General features: G+C 46.2%; 1 pseudogene; it reads left to right on the top strand.

Moving 5' to 3' along the window:
• The first annotated feature begins 9,194 nt into the window (after window positions 1–9,194).
• LOC136543776 (mitogen-activated protein kinase kinase 9-like) lies at window positions 9,195–23,771 on the top strand (annotated as a pseudogene).
• The last annotated feature ends 444 nt before the right edge of the window (window positions 23,772–24,215 follow it).

Raw genomic sequence — 24,215 nt, 5'->3', positions numbered from 1 at the left:
TTTGAAGAAGGCTAGTGTATCAAAGGCCCCTTGTACCAATGAATTATTACACTTCATATTCATGCATGTGTCTAATTTTATATACCCTTAAGGACTTTACCTTAGATGAATACTTGTACCACATATCCTTGTTTCCTAGGGTTTGGGTAGATGTTGCAGCGCTGAACATAGAATAATAGTTAAACATGACTAAAGACATTATGCAATATGATAACATGAATCTTTTTAGCAATAGATAGGGGGCTAGAGTATCGGATTGAGGACTCTAGTGCCTCTCCATAAGGACTTAATCCTAAAGCAGCAACCCAGGAGGTTCCGTACAACCCTGAGTGTCATATGGCTCTGACTTTAACCTATTAACTAGATTGTACTAGCTTGTCTGTAGCTTCCAGTAAGGGCAAGAGGGTATCTTTCCTTTTTCTGCTAGGATGTGTGTACCATACTACGTGCCCACGCGTGCCACTCCTTAGTAGCTACAACTTGTTAGTGAGACTAGCTAAGGGTTACATAGTGAAACCCTACCACACTTCCTAGGTAGAGGTGTAGTGGGCTTTGCAAACCCCGGCATTGGGAATCATGGCTCGGTGGGTAAAGTTGTACAATTTTTGCAAAAATATTTGACCTATTATAACAACCATGCTCACGGATACGAGCGGTCTAGATCCTTCAAGATTAGTGGTTACTGTGGGTGGTTGGGAATTGAGATAAACTTGACTATACTTTAATATCACTTGGGAATTGGGACTGTTCATTAAAGTAGTGATTTCAGATGCTAAAATTTGAGCAACTAAAATTGCAAATCGCAGTCAAACAGTGTCAAGCCTTTTGAGCCTCATAGATCCCTTTAATATACTTGCTAAGCACGGTGAGCTTACACTTGCTTTACATCAAATGAAAATCCTAGATGGGTAACAGATAATGGATATGGAGAGTTCCTGGAGGATGTTCAGGATTACTAGGGAGACGTTCATCAGTTGGCGTCCCTGTGGTAGATTAGGCTAGTTATTCTGCGGTGATTATAATAATGTTGCCAATGAGCAAACTATGTAATGACATTATGATGAGATATATGATGTAATAAGTACTTTACTTTGATGCTATTACAATTTGTTATATATGTGTGTGTTTGGACATCCTAGGCGCACATATATGAGTACTTGGTTTTGCTATGTAAAATTGGGTACGACACCTTCTCGCCTCGGCATGGCCGTCTGCGATCTCCTTTTTTTCTTCATGAATTTATGGTGTTTGATGAAATGCATGTGTAAATTTTTTGTAATTGTTGCAGATGGCACGAGTTAAATCAAAGTGGGTAGAACTACCACATCGTAGAAAGAGCGAGAGGCAAGCAACCATTCTCTAAGAAGCAGAGGAATAGGCACCACCACAGCTCAGGAAGAGCTAGAGGAAGGCTCATAGTGTCCTAGAAGCATAGGAATAAGCACCACCATAGCCCAGGAAGAGGCAGAGGAAGGCAGACAGTATCCAAGAAGCAGAGGAAGAAGCAACCAAAGCTATGCTAGCCCTGGAGTTCAGGAATTCTCGTAGGTGGACTCAAATGGCCTGCTGACAGCAGTAGCATGAGGAGAGTGCTGAAATGGAACTCAGGGAGGAGGAGCTCACTGAGGAACAACTATAGCAAATGGCCGAGTTCCACTCCAAAAACCAGACCAGTCGCTTTGCACCTTCTTGGATCAAATCTATAGCTACTCATGGGGAGGCACGCACTTGTACTCATGGAGGTTCGATATGTGCCACAATTGGTGGTACGAGGAGCAGTCGAGGAGGTAATTTGATGTGTGCCACAATTGGTGGTACAAGGAGCAGTCGAGGAGGTAATTTGATATGTGCTAATGGTGGTACGAGGAGCAGTCATGGAGATTTGATGTCTGGCAATGGTGCTATGTGGAGAAGTAATATTGAGAGAAATAAAGAGGTGGTTCAGTTCTATGACTTTTAGTATTATAGCTCAAAGAAGATACGGAGCCTCAGGTTCTGTGATATTGAGTTCTAGTTTTCACTACTAAAAGAGCCTGGCACAAAACCATAATTCTGGACTGTGACTCAGGAGAGTTTCTTCAGGAGCTACCATGCTAGAGGGACGGCGCTAGCAGACCAAAGGATACATAGTTGGGATGAGCTTGAGAGAGCAGCTGGTATACCCATTCGGCCCTTTTTTAGTGGTTCCCGGGCTTCGTTCACCTTTTCAATGAGGTTGATCAAATTGCCATAAGCTAGGTGTGTCAGTTCTATGCAATAGTGTGGATTCATCCAAAGCATGACTACATTGATTTTATGCTCCATGGTCAGCCAGAGTGAATGTTCTATGACTGCCTACAAGAACTCCTCGGGGTTGACACTTTAGACAGGAAGCTCCATGGGATAGTCTACAGAGATGCTTTGCCTCCATGTCGTAGCAGGGCTGGAGGTACTTTTCCTACAAACCAGGAGATTCGGTCGCTCTTCATGGAGCCCTTCACTGATAGCTCCTTGCGTACACCGAACAGACAACATCTAGAGGCTTACGTGCTACACATGGCTCTAAGGAACATAGTCCTTCCTTGTGGCAGCCACAATGAGTCATTGACCAGCTTGCAGTAGTGGCTACTACTATCAATATGGAGAGGCAAGCAATTTGACTTATTACACTTTTTCCTGTCTAAGATCGATGATGTGATAGCTGATGCTATTAGTACTAGACGACAACATGTGTACCCTCACATCATTAGCTATCTGCTACACACGATTGACTCTGAAAAGAATGGGCCGTCATACAATGAGTCGACTTGCGAGGTTATGACCTACATGCCAGTAAGTCTGGACAATCGTCATCGTGGACAGTGTGCCCTTATGTTCGTTCAAGAACTATTACCCATACATGATAGAGAAAGACACGAAATGGTGGATGCAGAGCATGAGTCTAGGATTGGAGGAATCTTGAATGTACGAATGCAAGATTCAGACTCCGATGACAATGACTACCGTGACCCTACATCAGATGACCACGACGAGGGACGGTCATCCTCTGGTGGTGTGGCTGACAAAGAGATGGATGATGTTCCACCTACTATAGAGATGTTAGCCATGTAGGCACCACCTCTAGTGTCTATTCAGCAACCATCGGAGCTTGGACAGATACTTGCTAGGCTAGTTGTCGGCTAGAAAAAAAACTAGAAGCGTATGGAACGACAAGACAAGCGTATGGAATACCAAGAGAGGGGTTTGAAAGCAAGTATTGATAAGCAAGTGGAGAGTGTGGTCCTTCTCAAAGAGCAGATGAGCCAGCAATTATCTGCTTTTTGTGAGGCCATCAACTAATAAGGCCAAAAAAATCGACCTAATGTGCAATGTGTTCACCGGTTGCTTTAATCAACTATATAGTGCCACAGGGGTTAAGGCCCCTGACTTTCAGACATTTTAGTTGCAATGTGGTAGTTAGAACAACCCCATTGCTGGTTATCTAACTGGCAACCCCATTGCTGGTTATCTAACTGGTCCTAATAATACAATAGTCCACACAGAGTTACCCATTGTGATGACACTATATAAGCAGAGTTTAGCTTCAGATCCTGATCAAGTCGATGATCCACCTTCTTCACCCCCTCAGGTCAAGGTGGAAGTCGCCACGAAGGCACATACAGAGCCTATCAGGGCTTCTCCAATGCCCAAGATACCTGAGCCAGCTTCAGGTTCTGATGAGGCAGGTGCTCCACCTTCTTTGCCCCCTCAGGTCGAGGTGCAAGCTGCCACGGGGACACATATAGAGCCTCTTAGGGCTTCTTCAATGATCGAGATGCCTAAACCTGCTAATGCTAGTATTACTACAGTCGAACATAAGCAGAGTTTAACTTTAGCTCAAGGGGCAGTTGATCGACCTTCTCCACCCAATCAGGTCAAGGGGCCAGATACTGTGTGCGATGCTATAGGGGCACATACAGAGCCTCCCAAGGCTTCCCCAACAATCACAGAGCCTGATGCGACCATTGAGCCTACTAATCCTACCATTAATAGAGCTGAGTCGACCCTAGGGTCTGACACTACTACTTTAGTTCAGCAGACCGGAGAGTCCATCATTTATCTAGGTAATCACATCACTAGGCATGATGAGACATCGGATTTGGACAATGAGATTTTAGCGTACTCACCAGGCGAGATGCACTCACCAGGCGAGTTCGACCTCAATAGCACCATCATGACTTCAATGCCTGCTTCGTCGTCATCACCACATCCTTTGGATGCATAGTCACCTTGATTCCCTACTAAGGAAGGGACATAGAAGAGATTGGTGATAGTTCGACAGTCAAAGGGAGGGATGCGGTAGAAGGTGAGGGAATAGAGTCATCAAAATTTGGATTTAGAACGATTCTTGATGTAATAATTGAAGTCTTGCTTACGACACAATGTCTATTTTATGGCTCTGTAATAAGTTGTACATGTAGAACCCTTTTTAATCACTATGTTGCCACGTAGGCATCAAAATTTGGATTTAAAATGATTCTTAATGTAATAATTGAAGTCTTGCTTACTACATAATGTCTATTTTACGGTTCTATAATAAGTTGTACATGTTGAACCATTTTTATCACTATGTTGCCACTATAAATTAAACCTAACATCTAAGTGTAATATGAGTGACATCTATCTAGTCTGACTACCTCGTTACAACTCAAGTCGTTCCTCTTAAGAGAGAGCTACAGGGTCGAACAACCCCATTGCAAGTTGAGGAGTCATCCGCACACAAAATCTATTGTCCAACGCATTACAATCATAGAGTAGCGGACTTTCTTTCGTGTGCAATCAAATCTTGCATGTGCATTTAGAAAAGAGTAATAGATATTGTCCGGCGCATTACAATCGCATAGCATCGGACTTTCTCGTGTGTGCATTCCAAAAAGAGTAATACACATTGTGCTGATGATTAACATTTACAATGCCTGATGCAGGTGGAAGCATTCAGAATAGAAATATGCAAAGTTACTAAGTTACCCATGGTGTTTCATAAGAGGGAAGGAAGCTTCCCTAAAACCTAACCCCCCTATCGAGATGGGAGGCAGGATCTGGCCCATGACCTCCTAATCATCTCATCCGAGCATGTCAGCCGCACAAGCTGATCGCATCGAAGCACAAGAAGCAAACACCATGAAAGACAAAGCGACGCACCTAAGTTGCTCTTTGAATTAAAGTAACAAACTAGCCTTTCATTAAGATTGGAACGACCCTAGATACAATCTATGGCTCAAAGAAGGCAGCGAGGATGATGTCTCCCGCATGCGTGGCCGCCACAATGGCCTCCGTGATAGCGGTAAAGTCACCAATGAGCTCCTCCTTCTCCTCCTCATCGATGCCAACTGGAAAGCCAGGTTCAAGCAGGTGGAGATCGTGGCTGAAATGAAGCTGCGCCATGGCCAGGGCTAAGGCAGCCCCATGGCACACCCCGCTAAGGGCCACGATCCTAACCCGAGCTAGCATGGCCCACAGACAGTCCTCAAGCAGGACACCCCCTGTGTTCACATTGTGGATAGCGATAAGGCCGCATCTCGAAGAGCGGCCAACTCCTCCTCTAGGGCAGACACCACTAAAAACCATCAAAACAAGGCTATGGACATTTGGACAGAGCTTCTTGATGAAGGAAACCTTACCGATCGTCTTAGCCTAAGCATCGACAGCTGTCGCCCGAGCATCAGTAGTCTCCCACTTCGAGGTGGCAAGGGTAGTCTGGATGGCATTGAGGCAGAGCACAAGCCGACTAACCTTGCCCCTAGGGTCGAAGTGTGGGTCATGAGCTGCATCCCGATTATGGAGGGGCTTGTGGCCTTCTCGGTGGCCGGTGGGAGAAGACCCCTCCGGTTCAGTAGGATGCGTGTCCGGAGAGCGGGCGGCACCAGATAACCGCCCGACCTCTAGCATCGTGGCATGAGCAAATGGCCCTAAAAAGATTAAGGAGATCAGAATAGAACAACTCCGACAACTAAGAACAAGACCACCTTACCCAAGGCGCCGTAAATGGGACCAGAGATGTGACGGAGGCCCATTCCCCTCCGAAGGGTTCTCCGCCGGGTGCTTCCCATGGTCCATCACTCCAACCAAAGACGCAACTCGCTCAAGGCTAGAGAGAAGGCGAAGGAGTACTGCAGGAAGACAGAGAAGAGCGGTTGCCTCACTCTTACCTCTCTAGTAGATTTATGGCTAAACCAGGCACACTGGGCTTTTTAGGTTTCGTGCAAATTTAATACAGATTTAATTGCTTTGGATTTCCAAGCAACAAGTTGCAGCGGGTGTAGTCAGAAAAAGAGTAATAGATATTGTCCGGCATGTTACAATCACATAGTATCAGACTTTCTTGCATGTGCAATCGGAAAAGAGTAATACATTATGCCAACGATTAACATTTATACAATGCCTGACGCAGGTGAAAGCATTCAGTCATTGTCTGGCATGTTACAATCACATAGTATCGGACTTTCTCGCATGTGCATTTAGAAAAGAGTAGTACACATTGTGCCAACGATTAACATTTATACAATGCCTGACATAGGTGAAAGCATTAAGTCATTGTCCAGCGCATTACAATCACATAGTTTTGGACTTTCTCATGTGTGCATTCAGAAAAGAGTAATACACATTGTGCCAACAATTAACATTTACAATGCCTGACACAGGTGCAATCATTTAGAACAGAAATACACTAATAAGTTACTAAGTTACCTGTGGTATTTCATATGTTTCGTGGATTAGTTGGAGGCCATTGTGCATTTCACTGTCAATGGCAAGTAGATCCGACGTCAGGAGCCGCATCCACTCCTAGCACTAGGACATGGCCTCCTCCTTTGTGGGTTGCACATCGAACAACCAGCGGCATAGCCCATTGGTCCATTTCTCCAAGAAGCGCTTTAGGACCTTCTTCATCATCGACTCCGGCGACACGACCGGCTTCCACCTGGTGATGAGCATGTGGAACATGTTGTACCCTTCATTTGGTGGGACAACACTAATGACAATGAACTGGGATGCCAAGTGTGGTACAATAAGCTTGTCGATGAATGGCGTCCACCAATCGGTCCCACCAAAAGCTAGCTCATACTGCAGCACCATCTTATCGTCGCAATCTACCATGAACAACCACCTGCATAGAGCACCCTGCCAATCTTTTTTAGGGAACTCACCCTGTAGGAGGTCAAGCACTTTTTGGGGTGAAATCTTGGATGCCCACATCATCAGGTGGTCAACCCGTGCGTCTGTAGCTGCCATTCCTCTTGATGGTGGCTTGTTGTGGACATTTACAAGCTCACGCTTCAGGTAGGGATGATGACACCATTGACAAACCCGTTACAAACGTTAGGTCAAGCTGCTTGCTTCCATGGCAGCACAATGTCATAATTTTTGTATGTGTTTTCACTAGTACACTTCAACAAGAACTTCTAGACCACGGTAAGCACTTTGGTGAGCATCGACCGTAGCAAGTCCCGGTCAATGGTCAACATCCACGGCTATAGAAATACGTTAACTAGAACAATCTCCCAGGAATCATCGTACATGTCGACAACGCTGGACAGTCTGTGCAACACTACATCATGCAAGAATTCCCTAGCGTGAGGGAACTCTGGCGGTAGGTTGTGCAAGAACTATACCAGTTGTTCCTATTGTAGTGACCCGGTCAAGGCGTCGGCGCGGTTGGTGCCGAGACCCGAGTACCTGTGGCACAGTCACACTTGGATGAGGTTGGTGTCCCCTTGGTGGTGTAGTCCAAGGCCGTGGCCAGCACTATAGCCCATGCATTCTATTATCTGGTGAACCGCTAAGTTGTTCACAGTGGTCATCATCGGCGCCATCATATAGGGCGACGCTCGATGCACGTCCAGCGGAGCGAAATGGCTGGACCATGACATTGTAGCCCTCTTGTTTTCCCATCAAGCTTCGCCTTGCTTTGTGCCTCACTTTGGTGAACCAAACACATATCAGTAGTAGTAGTAGTCACGAGTTAGTCTGATCATGCTCAAAATGAGTGTCTCTGGTCCATCATGAACCCAACTCATCTTAATTGCATGTGTCTAATAAAAATTGTTGAACTTGCAATGGCCATGTAGTGAGGAGTTCATCTAAATAAGTCTCAGCTTGATCTAATGCACAATAGAGGAGGCATAAATGTTGCATTGTTACTGCACACGCTAGAAAGTCCACCGCTATCCATTTGATCTTTCATCAGATAGTAAGTGTACCCATCTCTAGCTAGCCGTTGCATGTCTCTGCAAAACCAACTAAGAGAAATTGCTTATGAAAGCAACTTGTCTTCACTCTTTAGTCTGCCCCTTGACTATTATTACTACTTGGATAGGAGTGAAAAGACCTATCACAATCACACCAAGCTTTCAAGTCTCAATCATGTCATGGTGGTCAAAATCTCTTAAATTTTCACTCCTGTCCAGCTTTCATCCTGCATTCACTTCGCTCTTGGCAACCGCGCAAGGTTTCTTTGATAGGAGCAAGCCTGACCTAATGCAGAATAGATGAGCCATAGGCGTCAAAAACTCTACTACACATGCAAGAAAGTCCTGCCGCTGTATATTTGATCACGTCGGACAGTATACGTGTCCATATCATACGTTATGAAAAACGAGTGAGTGTAGTCGATCACAAACTATGAAATTTGTGCAAATGTACTCCTGGCCCCATGTCATACATTATGAAAAATGTTACTTCTTTTAGGAATTAAATTAAAAGTCAAGCAGAACACGGTACATGTGACCACGCCCCTACTACTAGTAATAATAATATTGGATGAAATGATGAGTGAGTGTAGTCGATTAGAAAATATGAAATTTTATTGCGCATGCCACAAAGTCCGCCGGCCACACAATTGATGTCGTCGGGCCAAGACTCATGCTGTCTCATCGACGTAAATGGAGGATATGTGCTCTGTTTTTGCAGCAGCTGGTGTACTACGGTTGCAATTCCCGAGGGAGCATGATGGCACCCACCTCTAGGAAAGATAAATCTTCATGGAGTATCTTGCCTTAGAAGCCTTAGAAGCCCTATGTATAAATAAATCTTTATGGAGTATCTTGCCTTAGAAGCCTGAGCGTCCCTATGTATACATAAAGCCTGTCCTCGTTCCAATTCATATTGTTTACCATTCCACCTTCCATTGAGCAAAAGCCCTCTCCCCGCCACCCACCTCTGCCACCCCATCGGTTGCCATGAAGGCCATCGGTGGCCTGACTGCAGTCCCTGCTTCCTCCAGTGGTTCGGCAAAAGCGGGGCCAATGGCTCACCCCGGGTTGGTGTCGACGGAGGCGGCGACGACTTCAGTCCCCATAGATCGGTGTTCCCATCATTGAGACTCGCGCCATCTCCTAGGCTGCTGCCCTCCCCATCGCCCTCAGCGATGCCGCTGATGCCACTGGCACCGGTGGTTTTCTCACCACCGTCGGCCCCGGTGCGGTCCCGCTCACTGTCGCCGGGTTTGCTTGTCGTCGCCGGATCCACTCCCCGCATGGGTGGGTCACTTGCCCATCATGGTCCCCCTCACCATCCGTCGACGCTGAGGCCGAGGCCGATGATGAGGTCGACATCTTGGCCGAGGCCAATGTCGTGGCCAACATCTTGGCTAAGGCCGAGTCTGATGGCTCTTCAGGCTACATCACGATGGACTTGGAGGATGATTGTCTGCTTAGCTATGCAATGCCTGTTTTCTTGGGCCTGAATCTGTTCTTGCATGTCAGCCCATATGGTGGTCTGGTGTGCCCCGTTTGCCCCAACCATAAGGCCCATGGTTGGAGCAAGGCCGGCGCTAGGGCACATGTGCTGGGGAGGGCACATGCGCCCCTAGACAGCACCTACACCAACGACAAGAACGTTGCCCGCCATCATGCCCTAGCAAGGAACTAGGGCTGGATGGCCTAAAGGGATCGTCCGGCCATGCCGGTTCACTGTGGCAGAGAGGTTTGCTAGCTTCAACCAAGGCCGATTTACCTTGTAGGCATTGGATTTTGTTCACACCTGTTGGTGCCCTTATTGCATGACTTGCTTAGAGGTATGGGATGGCACACCTCATTAGTAGTATCATGTCATATCAACATATGTAGTTAGGACTAGTTTGTTGCGAGGTGCCGTTAGAATTAGTATGAAGTCATGTTAATCATTTGTAGTTAGAAATAGTATGTCTACTCATGGGATGGCACTGCTCTCCTCTTATTATTATGGCAGATGAAGGCATGGTTATGTAGGCTAAACTCGTATCATTGCTATAATCCATATATATATATATATGAAGTCTGGTTTGTCGTTATCTTTCTATCTAGTAGCACTGATATCCTCTTATTATGCACATAATGTGAGCATTTGTGCAAGCATTTTGGCTCACAAAGTACCAATTACCATTATCTTTGTGCGCACGTGATGGTCCAAGCATTGTAAACCTGAACAGGCCAGACATATCTCAATCCAACCGTGCAAGGGTTGCTTTATGCCTTGGTTTGGTGAACCAAACATGTATCAGTAGTGGTAGTAGTAGTCATGAGTGGCTTTGGTCTATGGTAAGCCCAACTCATCTTGTTTGCATGTATCTAATAAAATTTATTGAACTTGCAACAACCATGTCACGAGGAGTTCATCTGAACAAGTCTCGCCTAGATAGAAAGTTCGATGGCCATACATCTGTTGGGTATGCCATTGCTCCTGCATCTTCGGTCACACACGCCTTCCCTAGTGTAATACAGTTGTTATTCCTAAGGTAGTGCGATGGCACCTGAGGTGACGCATAGCGGTTTGGAAAATATAAATCTTTATCTTGCTACAATTCCAATTGTTTCATTCCACCTTGCATTGTGCAAAAGCCCTCGCCTCTCCTCACAAAGTCCCCACCTTTGCCTCCCCATTGGTTGCCATGAAGGCCATCCGCTATAGGACCGCATCAAGGAAGGGTAGACCGACTCCAGTCCTGGCTTCCTCTAGTGGTTCAGTAGAGTTGGGGCCGATGGCGCACCTCGGGTTGTTGTCGGCGGAGGCAGCGTCGATGTCTAGTCGTGGGAGATCGGTGTTCCCGTCGTGCTACTATAGGCTATCTCCTAGGCTACCATTGCTCTCCCCATCACCCTCGATGATGACATTGATGCCACCAGCACCGGTGATTCACCCACCAGCCTCGGTGCGGTCCTACTCGCCATCGCTAGGTCCGCTCACCGCTGCCGGATCTGCTCCCGGCGGGAGCGAGTCTCCTCCACCGTCGTGGTCCCCCTCATCGTCCACCGAGGTCATGGGCAAGTCTAAGGGCTCTATAGGAAACATCACAATGGACTTTGACGATGATTGTCTACATAGATACCCAACGCCTGTCCCCACGGGCCTAAATCTATTCATCCACGCTAGCCCGTTTGGTGGCCTGGTGTGCCCTGTCTGCCCCAATCATATGCCCCGTGGTTGAAACAAGGCCGACGCTAGGGCGCATGTCCTGGAAAAAGGCACATGGCCTCCAAGACGGCTACTACACCAAGGACAAGAACATTGCCTGCCATCGCGCCCTAGCAAGGAACCAGCACTGGATGGACTAAAGGGATTGTCCGGCCATGCCGGTTTGCCATAGCGGAGAGGTCTAGTATGCTGCCTCATGTGGAGTCATGTTAATCATCTATAGTTAGAACTAGTATGTCTAGGTAATAGCTGGATGCCTTTGAGTAGTGGGATGGCACTGCTGTCCTCTTATGGTCAGATGGCACTATGCATTTGTGCAAACATTTTGGTTCACAAAGTAACATTTACCATTATCTTCGTGCGCACTTGATGGTCTGAGCATCATCCATCTAACTGGGCTGGACACTTCTAACTCTTGCTAACCGTGCAAGGATACCTTTGTGCCTTGATTTGGTGAACAAGAAACATATTAGTAGTAGTAGTAGTCATGAGTGGCTTTGATCTGTGGTGGACCCAACTCATGTCTTCGATAAAATTTGTTGAATTTGCAAGAACCATGCAGCGAGGAGTTCATTTGAACAAGTGTTGCCTCGATATAATGCACAATGGAGGAGGCATAGCTATTGTATTTTTTTACTACACATGCCAGAAAGTCCGCCGTTGTCCATTTGATCTCTCATCGAATAATAAAAATTGTAGACATCTCTAGCTAGCTGCTTACATGCCTCTGCAAAACCAACCAAGAGAAATTGCTTATAAAAGCAACTCCTCTTCACTCTTTAGTCTACCCCTCGACTGTTGTGACTGCATTTTTGGAGTGAAATAATTGTAGAGGCTTTCCTCCTGCATTCAATTCACTATTGGCAACCGCACAAGGGTTGCTTTGTGTCTCGGTTTAGTAAACCAGACACGTATTAGTATACGTACTTAGCATGCTGGTCGAACTGATTAATGATCTCATCGTAGTGGTTGAAGCATGCTATGTGAAAGGAATGTTTTATATCAATGGCTTATATAGTGTATATGAACCTATAACAAGTACTAGTTGCCATTGAATGGAATAGTCATGTACACAATAGACAGTCCGCATAGTGTAGTACTAGCCTCGGCGGACAAATCCTATGTGTTCATTGAAGCACAAGTTTATAATAACTGAACATACTGAACATGTTCAAAATATAAAGCTAGAAATCCAAAGCAAAGTGCATCTTTAGAATACATGTTTTTCCAAAGATTATACATGAAATCTCCTACAAGTCATCGTCACCTCCAGACATGTGATCTCTGCCGCCACAGTTACTGTCATCACTACAATACTGGTTTCTAGTATCATCTTCATCCTCATCTTCATCCTCGCTGCCTTCAAGTATGCCAACTGCTTCCCTCTTATCTCTTAGAAGGTCTTCTAAATTGGCTTCAATGATAGTGCCTTCTCCATCATTACTAGCTTCGTGCATAACCTGATCACCATCACCCAGTAGGACTTCATGCTCATTGTTAGAACAATGATCATCTTGGTGCACTATAGGCTCTATTTCATTCACGTCATACATATACCTATGTTCAAACTTCTGCAGGACCCGCCAATCTTTGCCCAAGGAGGTGTCCTACAGATAAAAAATCTTCCTTGCCTATGTTGCGAGAATTAAAGGGTCATCCTTATACCAGAATGATTTAATGTTGATGGATCTGAAATGTCCGTCATCGTCAATGCTTGCAGACTTCATAGTGCCATCTATATTGTACCAGTCATAGTGCAGAAGAACCACCATCCTATGGCTTTGTACGCTGGAGTTATACACTAACTGAATAACTTCTCTAAGGACACCATAAAATTCCACTAATTGGCCTTCATGTGTGATGGCGGTCATGACACCACTGTTCTGTGTACGTAGGGATTAATACTGCAAGCTACATAGACCCAGACTCAGGTATCAGGACCACATGATAGTGCATACAAACCTTCACTGACCTATGTTGGTTTCTCTCTATGTAGCTCCTCGATCTGCACACAAACATGAAACCCCCGTCACCGCTAAGTTGTCGTATAATTCTATCAATGATTGGCCTAACAGAACTAAAATATGCTAATCACGTACATGAGACTTAAACCACGCTGGAAACTCTACTGCTAGCCTACTATCAACATCATCACTTGCCCCTTGTTCCTCTAAAATTTGTTTATATATTCTGTAGCACATAAGCATTATTATTGGTAATATTTCAAACATAATATAGGAAATAGTAAATCAACATATAAAAAATCATACTTACTGCACATATGGTCCATCCTCGTCATAGTTATTAAGCACATACCAAGCTAGCTTATTGATTTCGGCTTTATACTTGATGTCATTTACCCTAATCTGGCCAATGGGCTTGACACCATGCATGAAAATAGAGGTCTCACCAGGTGCTGGCCCATCATGTGACATATTGTCATCCTAGTTATATCTTGTTTTAAGATCATCCATGAACCTCTCCCAAAATACCAACATATCACTTTTTAAGTAAGCCTCCGCAATTGATCCTTCAAGCCTAGCCCTGTTCCTTAATAAATTCTTCAATGTGCCCAGTCGTTGTTCTATTGGGTACATCCATCCGTACTATATGGGGACCCTAAGAAGTACCTCGTTAGGTAGATGGATAGCCAATTGCACCATAACATCAAAAAAGGCCGGTAGAAATTTTTTCTCAAGCTTGCATAAGATGAGTGGGATGTCCCATTTTAGCTTTTCCATGACTTCTTTCCTTAGAGTTCTACTACACAGTTGCCTAAAGAAGTTCCCAAGTTCTAAAATAGCTTTGTATACATCTTTAGGAACAAAACCTCTTAAGCCTGCAGGCAAATATGCGTTTTTAGCTTGCCAACTACCTTGGTACCATCTGCACTTATGGATTTTGATAGGTTGGCTACATAACCATCTGGAAACTTGACACCTTTAAGGAACTTGCAAAATTCTGCTCTATGTTTTTCCGTCATGACATAGTGAGCTTCTGGGAATTTAAGCGAGGTGCCTTGCTGCACGCCTTGATATTGAGGCCTTATGTTCATATCATGCAAATCTAGCCTAGTGTTCATTGTGTCCTTTGTGTTGCCCTTCCACTTTTAGCAATGTCCAAAGAATGTTTTCACATATGTTCTTCTCAATGTGCATGGCATCAAGATTGTGTGGCAGCAATAGGTCCTTCCAATACGACAGCCCCCACCAAGCAGATTTTCGATTATAAATCACTAGTCTTCTCCATGCTTTTGTTTCCTTTTTCCACCGTGCTTACCTGGACAGACATCTTTCACCTTCTTGAGCTCCTCAAGGACCTCCTATAAGGTGACCTTTTCCGACGCATCTCAGTCCTTAGTTTCTCCATCAAAATCCAAGTTCTTCCTCCAAGTGTGATCCCTAGGAAGGTAACGACGGTGTCCAAGGTAACCTAGCTTCTTTCTTAGGATCCTTGACAATGGATTTTTGTCACAATAAATACATGCACAATAACCTTTTGTAGTTCGGCCTAACAAGGTGCTCAATGCTAGAAAATCATGTATGCACCAAAGCATGAGAGCACGCAGAGTGAAGCCTTTCTTATTATCACAATGTAGTACATGAAAAGTGTCAACACCCTTCCATAGTTCTTTTAGTTCTTCTATAAGAGGCTCCAAGAATACATCAAAATCCTTTCCTGGAGAGGTTGGGCCTAGGATCAGTAGAGACATAAAGCAATTCAATGGGTTCACACATTCCCATGGTGGTAGGTTTAGAGGCATTACAAGAACAAGCCACATACTATATGTCAAGCTAAAGTTGCCAAATGGATTGAAACCATCAGTGGCGATGGCAAGTCTCAAGTTCCTTGTATCATCTTCAAAAGTTGGGTGCTTTCTACCAAAGTCCTGCCATGCCTCCCTGTCTGCTGGATGGCTCATTTTACCGGTATTCTTCTCTCACTTAGTCTCGTGCCATTCGGCGTACGCTGTTGTTCCTCAAGCAGCAAAGATCCTTTGCAACCTCGGTATTAGAGGAAAATGCCTCAAAACCTTATGAGGAACCTTCCTACTACCATCTACATCCTCCCATCTAGACTCTCTGCATTTTGGGTACGCTTGCAATTCCTCACGATCAACCTAAAACAACACATAGTTATTCTTGCACACATGAATACTTTCATAACCTTGTCCCAATTCTTGAATATATTTGTGTGCCTCCTCACATGATTTTGGTATGTTGCTACTAGGGAATGCATCTGACAGCAACGCTAATAGTGCATCAAAATAGTTGTTGCTAACTCGATAGTGGGACTTGGTATAGAGCAACCTGACAAGGAAGGAGTATCTTGAGAAGGTAGATCCAAAAGAAATTGATTGCTTCAACTCATCCAACACTCTTTCAAACTTTGGGACTCTTCTAGCCTGCTCTTAAGATGTCAACTGGTTTTGAACTAAATCATCAAAATCTGGTAATATGTTATCATCATAGTCCTCCTGCTCCTCCTCCTCTGTAATCCAACTATCATGATGATATCCATGCACATATGATGGCTCTATATGTCAGTACCTCCTCCCTCTTCCCCATGATGAATCCATGTGGTGTATGTGGGTGACATTATGTGTATAAGTAAGTCATCCTTCACCTCCTGCCAAGTTTTAACCACCTAGTTAAGACAATGTGTACATGGGCAAGGGATCATTTGCTCTAGGTATTTTTGTTCAAACCATATCCATGAACTCTTCAACTCCTATGATGAATGTTAGTGAGAATGGTCTCCCATTAGGAATCCAGGATCTGCCCATTTGTTGTAGCAAAATTATGCAAAGTCTGTTAGAGTTTCGACCATTGGGTGGACAATGGCAAAACTAGCATTAGACCAAAGCATATAGTGTTCAAGAGCACTAATCTGTGCATCTGTTCATATCATACTATGGAACAGTCTGGTTTTCTAATTTTGTGTGACAAAAGCATTGATTTCAATTGAAATTTATACATAATAGTCTTTCTTTATGTGTTCTTTACTTTATCATGTACAGAAAATGTTCTATAATCATAGAAGAAGGTACCCATACCTTTGTTCTTTGAACTGGCATGACTCGGCTGTAAGCCGCCTCTACCATGGCACACACCTAATCATATGGACGCTAATGCCACCGTGCTCCACTAGGAGAGCCCCGCCCCACCACCAAAAGGACGCCTGAGCCACCACAGTAGACTGGGGATCCTCGACCTCTGCCTCCTCCGCCGCCGCCATAAGTCTAGTGAGCACAGATTTGTTTCCACTTGTAGGAGATATATCAAAATTAGGTCAACCTATAGGGCATCCACACAGCCGTCGGGTCCCATAGGTCGGATGGAGATGGGTCGTCGGGTCCCACATGTCGAATGCTGAAGGGTCCCGCAGGTACACGTTGGATGGAGAAAGGACCGAGCAGAGACTTCTACGAAGAATTGCAAGCATCATGGATGAGTAACTGCAGGTCCCATAGGTACACGTCAGATGGAGAAAGATCCCATAGGTACACATCAGATGAAGAAAGGTCCCATAGGTACACGTCGCATGGAAAAAAGATCGAGCGAAGACTTTTATGATGAATAGCAAGCATCACGGATGAGTAACTATAGGTCCCACAAGTACACGTCGGATGGAGAAAGTATTGTGTGGAGATCTATGACGAAGCCGTTCGTTATAGATCGAATATTGTTCATCACAGATGTGTAATTAGTTCAATGACAAAGCCCTATTCGTCGTAGTTTTAAAGGAGATTGTCACAGATGAGTCGCACGGGAGATCTATGATGAAACCTCGCGTTCTTCTATGATGTTTCTTGTGATGATGCCTGATTTTGTCATAGAAATGGAGGGTTGTAGGATCATCACCATTGATCTATGATGAAACAGAAATATTCATCATAAAAAGCGCTCTTTTATGACGGTTTCATATTCGTCATTAAGATTTTTGTCGTAGAAGTGGATATTTCTAGTAGTATCAGTGGCAGCGGCTATGTTAGAGAAATAGGAAGCTGTTATAAAAGATGTAGACAAATATGCTCAGTGTGTTTTTCCTTTCAATTGTCTTTAGAAGTTTAGAAGCTTGTGAAGATTGTAGACTCGAAAGGCATCTTTATAGTCTTTTAAGGCACTATGGAATGAATAGTCTTCATCTAGATAATTTTCCACTAATACCAATGAGGTTAGGAACCAAGGACACCAGGCGCTAGTTACATGGTCCCTCCAGACATACAAAGAAACGAAAGCGAGAAGAACATGAACACCAACAATATACATGAGAAGAAGAAGAAATAACGACAAACAACATACATGAGGAGGAACAACAATGCTATAAGGTCAAGGCATAAACTCTCACACCGAGGTAGGTCGTTAATCGCCCAAAAATGCACCACCAAGTGACGAAGTCCTAATGACCTCCATTCCACATATGATTGTTAGGCACTAATCGATCGAGTCGAGATTGACAAACGACAACTATGATGCACGTCATCTATTGAGCACATTTGAGATCCAATTGTCGCCCTCCAACGCCACTAGAGGGGAGGAAACCTCAAGGGAGGGAGAACCGATGGCCAAAGGATTAGGAGATACATGAGAGGGGATCATGGTCTTGATAACCAAACATATGTTGAGATAATGCAATCAAGGATCATAGGATGTGAGGGCAAAGAAAAACTGGTAGCTAGGCACCATCCAATGAGCAGCTTGTGCACTGTTGATGGTAGTTATCAACCATCATAAACCATCAATATAATGTAAGAAAATAATGATCAACATAGGTTGAGGGGTTTAAACTAATAAATTCCACGAGTTTTGGTAAATCTGTGTTTTCAATAGGGTTTATTTAGAAATCCATCAAGGTGGACTCAATTGGTAGAATTAATCATAATTATCTGTGATGAAAACAACTCCAGAAGGTTTTAGAAGACACCAGAGGGCAACCCACCGAAGAAGACCTCGAGGGGATGGTCGGCCCCACCTACAAGCCGGCTAGCCTAGGGGGCCCATAGGGCAGCCTCTCCTCGCTACGTCGGTTCTCCACCACCTTAGGGTTTGCATCTCTACCATTCTTTTAAGTCAGATTGATTCGAGGGTCCAGAATTGGCGCTACCCCCTATATATACCAGCCTCTGCCACCCTGAAAGCTCTAGTTTGGTTTTGGTTAATTGATGAAACCCCAAGTGCTAACCTAGTTTATCAAAGTGATTGTGAGATAGGTAGCACTACTCCAAGTAATGAAGCAATGGTGAAGATCATGATGATGGTGATGGCATGGTGATGATCAAATGCTTGAACTTGAAAAAGAAGAAAGAAAAATAAAAGGCTCAAGGCAAAGGTATAAATAGTAGGAGCCATTTTGTTTTAGTGATCGAGACACTTAGTGAGTGTGAGCACATTTAGGATTGATAGCCGTACTATTAAGAGGGGTGAAACTCGTATTGAAATGTGGTTATCAAAGTGCCACTAGATACTCTAACTCATTACATATGCATTTAGGATCTAGTGGAGTGCTAACACCCTTGAAAATGTTTGTGAAAATATGGTAACACATGTGCACAAGGTGATACACTTGGTGGTTGACACATTTGAGCAAGGGTTAGAAACTTCACCGATGGAGTGTCCGCCTGTAGAGTGCGGATAATTCGACGGTGCCACCGGCGCTCTATACATAAAAGACGGAGGTCACTGTAAGTGACCAGACGCTGGTCTCGGTAGGACCGGCACGTCTGGTCAGTGGAAGCATGAAAGACGCTGGCGTCGGTCTTCGACCGGACGTTGGGTCACTTAGTGACCAGACGCTGACGGGGTGCATCTGGTCCTATTGACGTGGCAGCGCACAGAGGAGACGCCAAGTGACCGGACACTAGTTGAGTCCAGTCGGGCATGACCGGATGCGTCCGGTCGTGATTCTTCGCTTCTGGATGCTTACTGGAAAACTGGAAACGACCGGACGCTGAGGTCCTGCGTCCGATCACTTCAAAGCAGCGCGTCCGGTCACAACTTAAACATACTGATGACCGTTGAGATCGGGTGATCAGTGTTTGAAGCAGGGGACAAGTGGCCCACATCGCGCGACCGGACGCTGGGGTCCAGCGAACGGTCGATCTAACCTGCGCATCCAGTCGCCCTATTTTTTTAGTGGACTAAGGAGCCAACGACTCTATTTCATGGGGGTTTCTATTTAAGCCCCATGGCTGGCTCAAGCTCACTCTCTTGGCCATTTGCATTGACATAGCAACCTTGTGAGCTTAGCCAAAGTCCTCTCACTCATCTCCATCATTGATTCATCATCTTTGTGAGATTAGGAGAGAATCCAAGTGCATTGCTTGAGTGATTGCATTTATAGGCACTTGGTATTCGTGTTTCGCTGCGGGATTCACTTGTTTCTCTTGGTGGTTGCCGCCACCTAGATGGCTTGAAGCAGCGAGGATCGTTGAGCGGAGGTTGGTGATTATCTCTGGCTCTGATCGTGGTGATTGTGAGGGGTCTTGTGCCTTCCCCAGCGGAGCGCCGAAAGGTAACTCTAGTGGATTGCTCATGTCATTGAGTTACCTCACTTGTGGGTAGGTTCTTGCGGTGTCCAATTGTGTGGATGAGGTTTGTGCAACACCTCTTAGCCGCCAAACCACCAAGTGTTGGTCGACACAACGGGGACTAGCGTGTCGGCAAGCACGTGAACCTCGAGAGAAAAATTGGTTGTCTCTTGCCCTTTGGTATTCTTCTGGTGATTGATTTAGTATTCATCTTGTGATTGGTTCACTCCCCTACATGGCGGTATAATCACTCTACTCACTCATTTATATTCTTGCAAACTAGTTGTAGCAAGCTCTTTAGTGTAGCTAGAATTGAGAGCTTACTTTGTAATTTAAGTTCATCTAGTGGAACTCTTTAGTGTAGCAAGTGTGAGAGCTCTTAGTGAGTAGTGACATAGCAAATTGTGTGTTTAGTGATCATAGCAACTAGAATTGTTGGATAGGTGGCTTGCAACCCTTGTAGAGCTAGAGCAAGTTTGCATTTCGCTATTTGTTATACTAATCAAATTGCTCTAGTTGGTTTGTAGATTTTTAAATAGGCTATTCACCCCCCTCTAGCTATATTAGGACCTTTCACCCCCCCCCCCAGGGCATAACCCTGATCTGCAATCAGAAGAATCGTCAGATCAGAAGTTAGTGTTTCCAGAAAAAGAATAGAATATATCTCCAATTCCTCAAAGTTCTAGTATAGGCTAGCTAGCAAGATTCAAGTAGAGTTGGGCTATTGCTTAGGATTCTGGATTCATCATCTGGAGGCTGGTATAGCCATTGTATCTCTCTATATTTTTCATGACTTTGTGCTATTTCAATACTATGTTTTTATTTATTATGTTCCTAGTTTGCTCTAGTAGTATGCTTGATATAGTCATGATTGATGATGAATTTATGCATAAGTTCGCAAAGCGCTTAGCTCAGTACTCGAGTGAGTTAAGTGATCGACATTATGTAAGCGTGGTGCTTAAATATTATTTATCTGCGGATGCACTCTACATTCCGGGCCATGTGGTAGATCACGAGTGTGACATTCTCGTTGAGTCCTTTGTAGTCTACTCCCCGTTTGTAGAACAAGTAGAACCCGGTTGCGAAGGGAATTAAGCTCTGTTCTTGATCTTCCTTAGTAATGTTCTTTATGCGTATATACAGAGTTAGTTATGCTATAGATGAAAGTATATATACTGGAGTGTACAAAAGACTTAGTAATTAAGAAATAATTTAGGAATCTTTTCTCTTAATTAATCTCATGCCTAGCCATACTACATTTATTTATGAGTATCTATTTTTATCTCTGGATTATTATCAATGCCTTACATTTATCATTTATTTATCATTTGGCTTACCCCTGTTATAGCATGAGAGTTGAGTTAATGATTTCATCCTAAGTATACATATTTGTCAATATCTCTAGCCACCCCACCGCTCCTCCCTGTGAAAAAATATAAATAACGATACCTAGTATACTTCCGGGTGAAATGTTACAATGATAGATTATCTATGCGCTTGTGGATTACTTCAGCATATATAATCTTTTCTAAATATACAAGTGTCATTAATAATTACCAACAAATATTTCTGACATCATTACTAGGGATGACAACCTAGTAAAAGGCGATGCTAAGAAATGTCAACAAGCACCCATATAGAAAGCGTAAACAGAGGACCCTGTAGAAAGGTTGTTGAGTTAAGCCTGAGAGGAACCTCCACAACAACGCCTACAAGTAGGCTGCAACAGTGATGATGCTACCACTAGATCAAAAGAACCAGAGGTACTCTACAGTTACAGTGTGGAGAAGGCTGCAACGACGCCTCCAAGAAGATTAGCGGCACCCGACGATGTCGTCGTGGACAACAACCGACATGTCGGGCACGACTTTCGCCTAAAGCTCCCTGCAACCGCTAAACTAGAGGGTAATGAGTTCAAGGCACAACATTACCCACGAATACGCATTGCGACGAGCGTGGGGGTGTTACCACGCCCACCATTGCATGAGCACCCACTGCTTGAAGCTTGAGCCCTTGACAACTCACAAAGAGTAGTGGGCACAGGTCACCAATGGTTGTGGACGAGTGCCCCGAGTAAAGAACAAAGGCAGACAGACACATGAGCCACTACCACTACCACTACGGTGCCGTCAAGCACCTACCCATAAAGCTTATGTTCTCCGGCACCCCGGAGCCAGCAAAGGGAGAGATTTAACTTTGTACCATTATAACAAATGGCACCTCCTCACATACCATGTTAACGGTTGCCCCTATATTTTTATCAGCGATGAGAGAAAACAGCTATAAATTTACCACTTTTCCTTATGCGGCACACCAGCTTTTCATGCCAGCGTGGATTCAAGCCAGCAGGACGTGTGAAATGTCCCTCCTGCCCTTTTCCTATCCACCCACGCAGCTGGCATTTTCGCCCCGGCGGTGCGCACGCTCGACGGCGACGACGCCGCCCGCACCTGGCTCTCCCGCACTCCTGTAGCTGAACGTCCCCTCCCGTCCCGCCGTCCAGGAGTCGTCCTTCCGGCACGCCAACCCTCCTCCGGTGGTTGCCGCGCCGCAGTCCGCCTCGACACCGCTCGCCCGGTCGAGCCAGTTCCGCCTCGCCGACTTCGACAGGCTCGCCGTCCTGGGACGCGGGAACGGTGGCACCGTGTACAAGGTGCGCCACCGCGAGACGTGCGCGCTCCTTGAGCTGGCGGACGGCGGGTCGCTCGACGCGGTTAGGACCCGGCGCGGAGGTGGCGGCGCAGTCGCTCTCCGTGCTGGCCTACCTCCACGCCCGCCGCATCGTGCACCTCGACATCAAGCCCGCGAACCTCCTCGCCACCACGGCCGGGGAGATCAAGGTCGCCGACTTCGGCATCGCCAGGGTGCTCCCCCGCGCCGGCGACCACTGCACGTCGTACGTGGGCACCGCCGCGTACATGAGCCTGGAGCGCTTTGACCCGGAGGCACACGGCGGGCACTACGACCCCTGCGCCGCCGACGTGTGGAGCCTCGGGGTCACTGTCCTGGAGCTGCTCATGGCCCGCTACCCCCTGCTCCCCGCTGGGCAGCAACCGAACATGTGCGCCATCTGCTTCGGCGAGCCGCCTGTGCTTCCCGACGGCGTGGCGTCACCGGAGCTCCGAAGCTTCATCGCTGCGTGCCTGTAGAAAGACTACTGCAGGAGGGCGTCCGTGGCGGAGCTTCTTGCCCACCCGTTCGTCGCCGGGAGGGACGTGCTGGCGTCGAGGTGCGCGCTCCAAGGGCTGGTAACCGAGGCCTAGCTGGTCCCCGGCGGCGAGGCCGTCGTCGTGCGCGAGGCATCGTCCCCGGCGGCGAGGCCGTTGTCGTGGCGTCGGCTTCCCCGACCAACGCGTGGTTCCGGCCCAGCGGGCACGCGTGCAGCCGCTCCAGCATCGCCACGCCGATCGCCTCCGTTGCGGAATGCAGCAACCGGCGTCTACGTGCGCGCGGCGCGGGAGCTCCTCGTTGTTCGTCAGCTTCGTCGTCCACGGCTTCATCGTTAGCGTCTAGCTCGCTGCAGACCTCGACGGCCTTGTCGCGGCAGCTGCTATCCGAGGCCGCCGACGGCAACCACGTCGAGCACCGCGGCCGGCGGCACCATCCAGGGCATGGACCTGCTCGGGTACGGTGCTCGTACAAAGGTGTGTTGGGTCAGCGGGTGCTTCAGCTCCGACATCCTCAAGGCCACGGAGGTCGCTCGGTGTGGACGTGCTCTCCCTCTCCCTCGGCGGCGGCAGGACGGAGTATTCGTCCAGCGGGCTGCGGGAGTGGATGAAGGGAGGGGTAGGAGTGACATTTCACGCGCGTTGCTGACTCATATCCACGCTGGAGTGAGGGGGCTGGCGTGCCACGCGAACGAATATAGTATTTTCGTATGACTTTTCTCTTTTTGCTGGTAAAATTATATTGACATTTATTAAAGTGCTATATGAGAAGGTGTCGATTTCTATAATGATAAAAAGTCAAATCTCCCTAGCAAAGGACGCGACGAGAGCGCCTATCACTTTCATGTCCCGGAGAACAGCAACAATAGCCACCGCATGATGGCTTCATGGCGCCGACAGGCCACCCCACTGCTAGAGCCGCTGGAGGGCATGGTGCACCAGATAAAGGGCATGATGGCCTTGGAAGACGAGGATCTGACTCGTCACCGAGCATCCAGAGAAGCGGAGCAAAGCTTGGAGAAGAGAGGAAGGGGGAATGAAGGGTGAAGTATGTTGTGGATGGCTGTCTTGTTGAACGCAATCGCTCACCGGCGAGCGGCGGCGGCGACCGG

This window comes from Miscanthus floridulus, chromosome 3 (assembly GCF_019320115.1).
Source record: "Miscanthus floridulus cultivar M001 chromosome 3, ASM1932011v1, whole genome shotgun sequence".
Lineage (NCBI taxonomy): Eukaryota > Viridiplantae > Streptophyta > Magnoliopsida > Poales > Poaceae > Miscanthus > Miscanthus floridulus.
The sequence above is the reverse complement of the archived record's forward strand: the minus strand, read 5'-3'. Positions and strand labels throughout refer to the sequence as shown.